This window comes from Nerophis ophidion, linkage group LG18 (assembly GCF_033978795.1).
Source record: "Nerophis ophidion isolate RoL-2023_Sa linkage group LG18, RoL_Noph_v1.0, whole genome shotgun sequence".
NCBI classification, from domain to species: Eukaryota; Metazoa; Chordata; class Actinopteri; order Syngnathiformes; family Syngnathidae; genus Nerophis; species Nerophis ophidion.
This window is the reverse complement of record NC_084628.1, coordinates 10,325,043-10,336,120: the sequence shown is the minus strand read 5'-3', so window position 1 is coordinate 10,336,120 and position 11,078 is coordinate 10,325,043. Positions and strand designations below refer to the sequence as shown.

General features: G+C 38.9%; 1 protein-coding gene across 1 annotated transcript in view; it reads left to right on the top strand.

Annotated features, from left to right (window-relative positions):
- Window positions 1-278: 278 nt before the first annotated feature.
- Window positions 279-11,078, top strand: part of kcnj5 (potassium inwardly rectifying channel subfamily J member 5) — an 83,964-nt gene continuing 73,164 nt past the window's right edge. Inside the window, exon 1 of the mRNA XM_061878738.1 lies at window positions 279-480. The gene's annotated coding sequence lies outside the window, so the exon portion shown is untranslated. The remainder of the gene's footprint in view (window positions 481-11,078) is intronic.

Here is an 11,078-nt window from a genome sequence, read left to right as displayed (position 1 = left end):
GCACTTGACTTTCAAGATAATAAGCAAAGATGCAAGCCAGGCGGTGGGATGGCCGTGCAACGGTTCTCTATGCAAACAGAATATCAACACACACTTTCAGGAAGGACAAATCCTGGGGGACAAGAGGCGTCGAAGTGGGAAGACAAAAGCAATCAAGAGAGAGCGCTGGCACACATATTCACATCTCCATGCCTTGTCCTCGCTCTCTCTCTCTCTCTCTCTCTCCCACTCTGACTCTGCATCTATCCCCCACACCAGCATCATCATCATCCCTGCCTTACTCTCTCTCTCTGCCTGAGACCCCCTCGCTCACACAGGACTTGATATAGAGGCGGTGTTGGAGCAGACGGAGCTGGCTTGCAGGAAGAGAGAGGATAGGGAGGAGGGCTGCAGGAAAAAAAAAAAAAAAAGACTGAGCGCACAGTCCTGGGAAGAAGAAGAATGCCTGGAAGAGACCGCCACTCGCACAATGACCTGAAGGTAAGCATCATGATGCCCGGGAGCTGTTCAGTGTGGATCTGTGCTTGCATGGTGGCTTTCTGACGAACAAAAAAGTGTGCATCGCGTCGCAACTTGAGCGGAAGAGGGAGAAAAGGATCGGGGTACAAAAAAAGTGACGATTGGGGGACATGGGGGAAACCGGAATAACCGCCTCCATCAATCCCATCGCATCATCACCTCGCTCGCCTGGTCTTTTATCGCCGGTGTCACTGCGGTGAGACGTACATCAGCCCTCGTGGTTCGGAGGAGGGGGGCGGGGGCGCAACGGAAGCTTGTCCACCCCCCTGGTGCGCAGCGGGAGTTGCATACAGTGCAATGCAGGAGTTTTGCAGAGTGCATCGGCGATAGCACGTCTTTGCTTTTAGGAGAAGGGGGTAGTGATATCTGCTGGCTGCCTGCTCATGAATACTGCAAGCCGCTGCTAAACATTGACTTCAAATCATTTATATTGATTCCCTTGGATTAGTGCTGCATGTTGTAAACCCCCCCCCTCCACTATATGTAGTGCAGTGTTCTCTGCAGAACAAACATCTCAGGAGTAGTAGCCGTAAAACTTTTACGGCAATGCAATGCGGCTTAGCGGCCGTATTTAATCAAGCACGCCCCCCGCCCCCGATTGCTGCTGTCGTCTAATCGGAGCCGAGGCGTTACAGAAGTAAGGCAACGTGCCGAACCGATCATTTTTTAATGCAGTCTCTCTCGGGTCGAGCAAATTCGCTCTCTTCATTAACACGGACCGCTGCAAAGAAAGGGAGGGCAAGTTGTAATAAAAGCACTTAACCACTGTAATCTTTAATGACCCCCCCCCCCCGCTCACAGCTGCTTGTACCATTATTGGCTGTATCAAGCGCGCCGAGCGAAGTGTAAACAGCCCAGATCTGGCGCTTTCTGACAGACGGCCTTTTGACCTTACGCTGCGCACATCATTGTCGCTGCGACTCACTGCGCTTTCGCCCTCGGACACTAGAGGGCAAAGGTTAGCTGTATAAGACAGACCCCCCCCCCCCCCCCCTCTCCCAAAAAAAAAAAGAAGACACTAGGAAGCATTAATTGGATGCGTTTAGAAAGTCAAGGCTGTGTGTGTGTGAGGCAGAGTAGTGCAGTGTTTTTCAACCTTTTCTGAGCCAAGGCACATGTTTTCCATTGAAAAAATGCGGAGGCACACAACCAGCAGAAAACATTAAAAAAATTGAACTCAGCAGCCAATTAAAAAGCTGTTCTCGCAATTGTTGGATATGAATTCAAACCATAACCAAGCATGCGTCACTGTAGCTCTTGTCTCAAAGTAGGTGTAGTCACCACCTGTCACATCGCGACGTGACTTATTTGGAGGGGTTTTTTTTGTGTTTTCCTGTGTGTAGTGTTTTTAGTTCTTGTCTTGCGCTCCTATTTTAATGGCTTTTCCTGTTTTTTTTTAGATTTTCCTGTAGTGGTTTCATGACGCCATTACCCGCACCTGCTTTGTTTTCGCATACAGGACTATTTAAGTTGTGCGGACGCTATCCTTCTTTGTGGGGACATTGTTGATTGTCATGTCATGTACGGATGTACTTTATGGACGCTGTCTGCACCACGCACTGTAAGTCTTTGCTGTCGTCCAGCATTCTGTTTTTGTTTACTCTGCAGTTTTAGTTTCGTTTTGCATAGCCATCCCTAAGCTGAAGTGCCTTTTCTTGGCGGCACTCGCCTTTTGTTTATTTTTGGTTTGACCCTTGTGTGGTGTTTGGGTCTGTGGGACTCGTTTTCATTTTTTATTATAAGAAAAACGATACAATTTATTAATTTTTCAAAATGAGACTCACTGACTTTGGCTCATTTTCTGTAAAGAACATATATCAGAATACATATTTAATGACCATAAACCCCCCTACACATTTCTATTACATATAAGATGTCCGGGTCCACTGGACCCAGGGCTAATAGAAGTGTAGAAAAACACACACACACTCAAACAAAGGCCTAAACAGGAGGAGGACAGAGTGTAGGCACACAGAACATCAGAGGGTCAAAAGTGCGAGAAATAGAGAGCAAACAGTGTTGACAATGTTGCAACCTTGTGTGGGAACCGCAGGTGAAGAAACACAAAAGAATAATTTTCTGTGAATCGTTCATATTGTTGTTACTCAGCCAGCCTTTTTTGGGTCTGATGGACCCGTTGCATTTTGTGGCTCTTAATGCCTCACAATCAAACACTTTTATGTTAAAGTACTGAACAGATGTTTATCGGGATAATCCCAATAAACATCTGTTCAAAGCCAAACTAAAAACACGACACACAGGAAATCAGCAAAACTCCAAATAAGTCACAGCGTGATGTGACAGGTCGTGACAGTACACCTACTTTGAGACAAGAGCTCTGTTCAAACATCACACTTTTATGTTCAAATACTGAACATTTATATTAGTATAAAGGAAACATCTGTTCAGTATTTTAACACACAAGTGTTTGATTGTGAGGCATTAAAAGCCACAAAATGCAACGGGTCCATCAGACCCACAAACGCTGGCTGAATAACAACGATGTGAACATTACACAAGGGTTAAGTGTTAGATACCTTTTTTAACTGCACGCTGCCTCCGCATATTGTGATCATGATAAACCATGTTCCCGACATCTACAATCCAATCCAATCCAATCCACATTATTTATATAGCACATTTAAACAACAATAACGTTTCCAAAGTGCTGCACAGCCATGTTAAAAACAATTGTAAAAAAAATAAATAAAATAAAATAAAAAAAGTATATATATATATATATATGTTCCACCAATGACTGAATAAAAACAAAAAATAAATAAATATAAAACCAATAAAAACTATATAAAAACAAATATGATTAAAAACTATTTTAAAGGGTAAAATCAATTAAAACAGTAAAATAGAAATCAAAGTGTATAAAAAACACAGAGGACAACAGAGAACCACACAACTCACGTAGTGTTAAAAGCCAAAGAATAAAAGTGGGTCTTAAGACGAGACCTAAAACACTCCACTGTGGAAGCAGTTTGAACATGGAGCGACAGTGTTCCAGAGCTTAGGGCCGACCACAGAGAAGGCCCTGTGTCCCCTGGTCTTAAGTCTGGTCTTGGGCACCACGAGCTGGAGCTGGCTTTCGGACCTCAGAGCGCGCGCAGGGATGTAAATTTGGATAAGGTCCGAGATATATTGAGGTGCCAGTCCATGTAAAGATTTAAAAACAAACAGCAATGTTTTAAAATCAATTCTAAAATGAACAGGGAGCCAGTGCAAACTCTGAAGAATTGGGGTTATATGCTGGCGTTTCCTGGCCGCTGTTAAAAGTCGTGGTGCCGCGTTCTGGACTAACTTCAACCGGGAGAGAGCTTTTTGGCTAATGCCAGCATAAAGTGCATTGCAGTAGTCCAGGCGACTTGAAATAAAAGCATGCACGACTTGTTCAAAAAGGTTAAAAGATAAAAACGGTTTAACCTTTACTAAAAGACGAAGGTGATAAAAACACGATTTTAAAACGCCGTTGACTTGTACAAAGCAATTAGCTACCTGCTGCCACCTACTGATATGGAAGAGTATTACAGGGTTACTCTGCCGAGCTCGAGACAGCACAGACACTCAACAACGGCACATTTGTGGCGTTTAATTACTAGCTTGCAAAAACTGTTTTTTCTACTAGTGTGCCGCGGCACAGTGGTTGAAAAAAACTGCAGTAGATGCACATTACAATGCAGTGCTGCACTTCTGGCAAGGTATTATGAAGGAACAAAGACCTTTTGGTATATATGATACCATGGGAAAAATGTCACTCTCTTCCTAAAACCGCATTGTTATCTTGGATTGAAATCAACACAATACAAAGTTGATTGCTAAATCAACCATGCCATTTTGACACAGAATATCATTCTATCGGGAAGCGTCCTTCATTTCAGTACATTTCAAAAACAATCAAAAGTATCACAATAGTGGACTTGAAGTGTGCTGGACAAGATCTAGCCCAGACAATGGCATTTCCATCGTTTAAAAGTGCTTTGAGTGAGCCTTACTGGCAACCTGCCATTTTGTGTGGCTGTGGCTTTAATGCTAATCGGCTGTGTGTATCAACACCAGTTTTTGACAGTGTATATAGCGCACTATATCCACTGTGTATTTTGCACTTACCTTATATGTAATAAATGTCATACATCTTAAACAGCAATGTAACATTAAAGCATAGGACAGAGGGACATACTGTATTTGCAGTAGCATAGTTATGTGTGCTACAGGGCTAATATTACAACTATATATTATGTATTACAGCAACATATTCAAGGATGGGTACTGTATTCAATACTTTTTAAGCCACAGACCATATTCCACCTATACTATAGAAAAAACTTAAACAATGACACTTTGTTGATACTAGACATGTCCGATAATATCGGACTACCAATATTATCGGCCGATAAATGCTTTAAAATGTAATATCCGAAATTATCGATATCGGCTTGAAAAAGTAAAATGTTTGACTTTTAAAAACGCCCCTGTACGGCATGGTACAAAGCGCCACGAACCCTAAAGGCACTGCCTTTACGTGTCGGCCCAATCACATAATATCTACAGCTTTTCACACACACAAGTGAATGCAATGCATACTTGGTCAACAGCCATACAGGTCACACTGAGGGTGGCCGTATAAACAACTTTAACACTGTTACAAATATGCGCCACACTGTGAACACACACCAAACAATATTACATTATATTTTTATTGACTATTGAGTATTTTATTGATTATGGGATAAGCAGCAGAAAATGGATGGATGATACTTTTTCGTCACTTATTGTTTGTCTTTGGTACACTAATGTGTATATTTTAGGCCATTGGTTATTTGTTTTATTTTTGCAAAAATGTATACAGTATATCTATTTTTATGTTGATATTTTTATCTTTGGTATGAAAATTATGTAACAAAATGTATTAGTATTTTTTGGTTCTTTGTTGTTGCTATTTTTGTATTATGCGAATTTATTATTGGATCATGTTGTACTGCATTTTTAACCTTTTGTTCTGTGGTTGTGTGATGTTTTTTGCCTGGACCCCAGGAAGAATAGTCTCCACTGCGGTGTAGACTTATGGGGATCCTTAATAAACTAAATAATAAAAAATAAGTGAAGTGAAGTATATTTATATAGCGCTTTTCTCAAGTGACTCAAAGCGCTTTACATAGTGAAACCCAATATCTAAGTTACATTTAAACCAGTGTGGGTGGCACTGGGAGCAGGTGGGTAAAGTGTCTTGCCCAAGGACACAACAGCAGTGACTAGGATGGCGGGAGCGGGAATCGAACCTGCAACCCTCAAATTGCTGGCACGGCTACTCTACCAACCGAGCTATACCGCCCCCGGTATAAAAAACAATTTCGGGAGAACATCCACACTGTAACACAACAGAACAAACACCCAGAATCCCTTGCAGCACTAACTCTTCCGGGACGCTACAATTTACATCCCCTGCTAGCCCCCATACCCCCTCCCCCAAATCAACCCTGCCCCCCTCAACATCCTCATGTTCTCTAAGGGAAAGCATGTCCTAAATTCCAAGCTGCTGTTTTGAGGAATGTTAAAAAAATAATGCACTTTGTGACTTTAATAATAAATATGGCAGTGCCATGTTGGCATTTTTTTCCATAACTTGAGTCGATTTATTTTGGAAAACCTTGTTACATTGTTTAATGCATCCAGCGGGGCATCACAATAAAGTTAGGCATAATAATGTGTTAATTCCACGACTGTATACATCGGTATCGGTTGATATTGGAATCGGTAATTAAGTGTTGAACAATATCGGAATATCGGATATCGGCAAAAAAGCCATTATATCTAGTTGATACTTTTGTTGCTTGTGAAGTCACGTCCGTTTACAGACTAAACACTGCTTCAAACACTTGACGAGGAAACAAAAACTCAAACAACACTCAGAGCGGGATCAGCCAAATTGCATCTGGGTAATGTTGCAAATTCCAATGCCAACATCGCAAGTCAATACTCAAAACTTAAAGTAAAGCTCCACTTTAGCAAAATTTGCTAGTTTGATGCAAATTTGACTTTGCCATACACACGCCACTGATTAACATGAGCAATTTTACATGGCAATTTCACAACATCCAAATTTGGTAATGAAAACTACAACTGATGTGCTTGTTACAATCAAACAGCAGGTGTGTAAAGTATAAAGACGTTGTCAGGGTGCAACACTCAGCTGCTAGCATGGCAACTCGCCCTTTGCCGGTACACTACTGTCGTCTAACACAGTGTTTTTCAACCACTGTGCCGTGAGATACAGTCTGATGTGCCGTCGGAGAATATGTCATGTGACCTATTTTTGGGTAAAAATATTTTTTGGAAAACCGGTAATTAGAGTCTGCAAATAATTTGCCTTTGTTGAGTGTTGGTGCTGTTTAGAACTCCGCAGTGTAACCGTGTTACACTCTTCCATACCCGTAGGGGGCAGCCGGTAGCTAATTGCTTTGTACATGTCGGGAACAAGTCTTGTGAGACGACGAGGGTTTGTCACCATATCTAATGCTTAAACCAAAAATAAACTAAATGCAGAGGTGGGTAGAGTAGCCAGAAATTGTACTCAAGTAAGAGTACTGTTACTTTAGAGATGTATTACTCAAGTAAAAGTAAGGAGTAGTCACCCAAATATTTACTTGAGTAAAAGTAAAAAGTATGCCATGAAAAAACTACTCAAGTAGTGAGTAACTGATGAGTAACCTGTTTGTTTAATGATTACGGCAACAAATAATGCACAAAAACATAAAAATAGCAATGAGCAAATTCAGAGCCAGGAATATCTCTTAAGAAACTAAAACAATATTATATATTAAATAATAATACATTAAAATAAAAAAAAAAATAAGGCAAATTGAGCCACAGTAACTTAACAGCACCATAGGCTCAGTAGGCATTCATTGATTGATTGATTGATTGAAACTTTTATTAGTAGATTGCACAGTACAGTACATATTCCGTACAATTGACCACTAAATGGTAACACCCCAATAAGTTTTTCAACGTTAATCAATTACTTAATAAATGACCAAGTCGAGGTGATCTACCTCATATATACATATACATACACACATATCATATATATATATATATATATATATATATATATATATATATATATATTTATTTATTTTGCCGTTTTTGTTGACATGTTAAAGGTGTTTTAATGAATATACAAGCATGTTTAACATATAGATTCCTATCTTTCATGAAGACAAGAATATAAGTTGGTGTATTACCTGATTCTGATGACTTGCATTGATTGGAATCAGACAGTATAGTGCTGATAACGTCCCGGTTTTCAAATGGAGGAGAAAAAAAGTTCCTCCTTCCTGTCTAATACCACATGAAAGTTGTTGGTTTTTGGCATCTTATTTGTCCAGCGTCCATATTCGTTTTTATACACTTTACAAGAAATACAATGGCGGCAAACTCCGTAGCTTACTAGCTTTTTTGCGCTGGCTTCCGGAGACTCTTATTTTGTTAGCGCAGGCGCGATGGAGCGGTGCTTTTATTGTGAAGACAGGAACTGTGCGATCAGTCTTTAGGCTTTTGACGGGAAGTACGGTTGAAATAAAAAGTGTCTTTTTTCCTTTACACTTTCGATTGATTGGTTGATTGATTGAAACTTTTATTAGTAGATTGCACAGTACAGTACATATTCCGTACAGTTGACCACTAAATGGTAACACCCCAATAAGTTTTTCAACATGTCGGGTTCTACGTGTGACGGTCACGTGACCACCTGGCTCTGTTTGATTGGTCCAACGTCACCAGTGACTGCATGTGATTGGTGAAACGCAGGCATGCGTGGTTCCTACTTTGAATGCGTGTCTGACAAAATCAAAACAAACAAAGCGTTCATTAACAGATCGATTAAAAAAAAAAAAGTAGCGAGTAGCGACCTGATTGCAGATAAATGGAGCGGAGTAAAAGTAGCGTTTCTTCTCTATAAATATACTCAAGTAAAAGTAAAAGTATGTTGCATAAAAACTACTCTTAAAAGTACAATATATCCCAAAAGTTACTGAAGTAGATGTAACGGAGTAAATGTAGCGCGTTACTACCCACCTCTGACTAAATGTGAGTGCCCCTAAGAAAATGCATTGAAGCTTAGGAAAGGCTACGCAGAACGAAACTAAAACGTAACTGGCTACAAAATAAACAAAAAGAGAATGCTGGACGACAGCAAAGTCTTACTGCGGAGCAAAGACAGTGTCCACAATGTACATCAGAACATTACATGACAATCAACAATGTTCCCACAAAGAAGGATAGCAACAACTTAAATAATTTTGATTGCTAAAATAAAACGGATAAGGTGAAAAGCGCTTAAGGAAGACATGAAACTGCTACAGGAAAACCGCGACAATGACTTTTCACTTTCAACTGAGTTTCGTTTTTAATGATTTCTGCGGGTGGTGTGCCTCCACATTTTGGCAACGCAAAATGTGCCTTGGCTCAAAAAAGGTTGAAAAACACTTGTCTAACATACTGGAATTGCAACTGCATCCAAAGTCTCCAAAAATACAATACTTGCAAATGAGAAATATGATTAAAAAAAAAAAAACATTCCATAACTGAACGGCACAGATTTCATCAGCAATATATTAAAAACATGTTTTTATTCTCAAGCAATTAACATTTATTGACAAACACAAAAGTACTGAAAATTAGTACTGTTTAGTACCGTGTCGAGTTCCCAGGTAACGGGAATAAGTACCAAATCGGTTCAAATGTGAAAAGTACCCATTCCTAAATATCCCAGTTTAGTTTTTTCTTAGCCTACAGTATACTAAAACAAAATAATCAAGCATACAGCTCCCACCATAGAGCTCAGGCTTGCATTAAACATGTAGCAAAGTCCTGTTTTTTTTTTAATTGTTTAGAAAGCCTTACATTCACAATGTAAGGTTCAGGTCAGAGCCGGTACCATGTCCGTGAGTAAAGATGTTTTTCCTTGATCACGCTATGAATAGAAGCGGCCATTTAAGCTTCTATCGATTGTGGAACAAACAAAGGATGGATAAGACAGACTTTTCTCAATTTTGGTGCTCATGTACATAATTAAGGGATATATATATATATATATATATATATATATATATATATATATATATCAAATGAGGGTAAGAGGCCAAAAATGTTCATTGGGATGTTTCTAATCTGCATATTAGGGCACCCTTAAAGTCGAAGGTTTTTTGCAGTTTTATTATAAAAATATATTAATAATAATAATAATTCAAGTTTTGTCTTTTTTCATCAAAATGGTGCAAAAAACTGCATTTACTTTAGATAATGAGTCATATATTGGCATATGGGATCCATTATAAAAATTTGCTTCAACTATTAAATGAACCTAAAAGATGACTTATTTTATCTTTGTGAAAATATTGGACACCTTGTGTTGTCTAGCTTATGAGATGCGATGCAAGTGTAAGCCACTGTGACACTATTGTTCATTTTTAATGTATTTTTTTTTATTTAAATGTCGAATGATAATGTCAATGAGGGATTTTTAATCACTGCTATATTGAAATTGTTAGTAATATTGATACTTTTGTTGATAATCATTTTTGTTTCACTACTTCTAGATTGTTCTGTTTCCTCTCAATTGCTCTGTTTATTGCTAATCTGAATAATTGCGCGGCCGGGTTTGGTTTTGGAATTGGATTGCGTTATTATGGTATTGCTGTGTATTGTTTTGTTGGATTGATTAATTTAAAAAAACCGCATCATCAAAAAAAAAAAAAAAAGATTAAAAACATCAAAATGGTGCTTTGTGATGGGACTGTTCAGGCTGCCAATAGAACATACCCATTGAAAAACACACAGGATAAAACGTTTATATTGGTTGTTTAGCCCTACACATTTACAGTACCAGTGCATGAAGTTAACAAAAGTCAGGTTTTCAATAGATCAGTGGTTCTCAACCTTTTTTCAGTGATGTACCCCCCTGTGAAAATGATTTAAATTCAAGTACCCCCTAATCAGAGCAAAGCGTTTTTGCTTGAAAAAAAGAGATAAAGAAGTAAAATACAGCACTATGTCATCAGTTTCTGATTTATTAAATTGTATAACACTGCAAAATATTGCTCATTTGTAGAGGTCTTTCTTGAACTATTTGAAAATAAAAAATATACAAATAACCAAAAACCTGTTGAAAAATAAGCAAGTGATTCAATTATAAATAAAGATTTCTACACATAGAAGTAATCATCAACTTAAAGTGCCCTCTTTGGGGATTGTAACTGAGATCCATCTGGATTCATGAACTTAATTCTTAACATTTCTTCACAAAAAAAGAAATCTTTAACATCAATATTTATGAAACATGTCCACAAAAAATCTAGCTGTCAACACTGAATATTACATTGTTGTATTTTTTTTCACAGTTTATGAACTTACATTCCAAAGACATGCACCTGGGGATAGGTTGATTGGCAACACTAAAATTGGCCCTAGTGTGTGAATGTGAGTGTGAATGTTGTCTGTCTATCTGTGTTGGCCCTGCGATGAGGTGGCGACTTGTCCAGGGTGTACCCCGC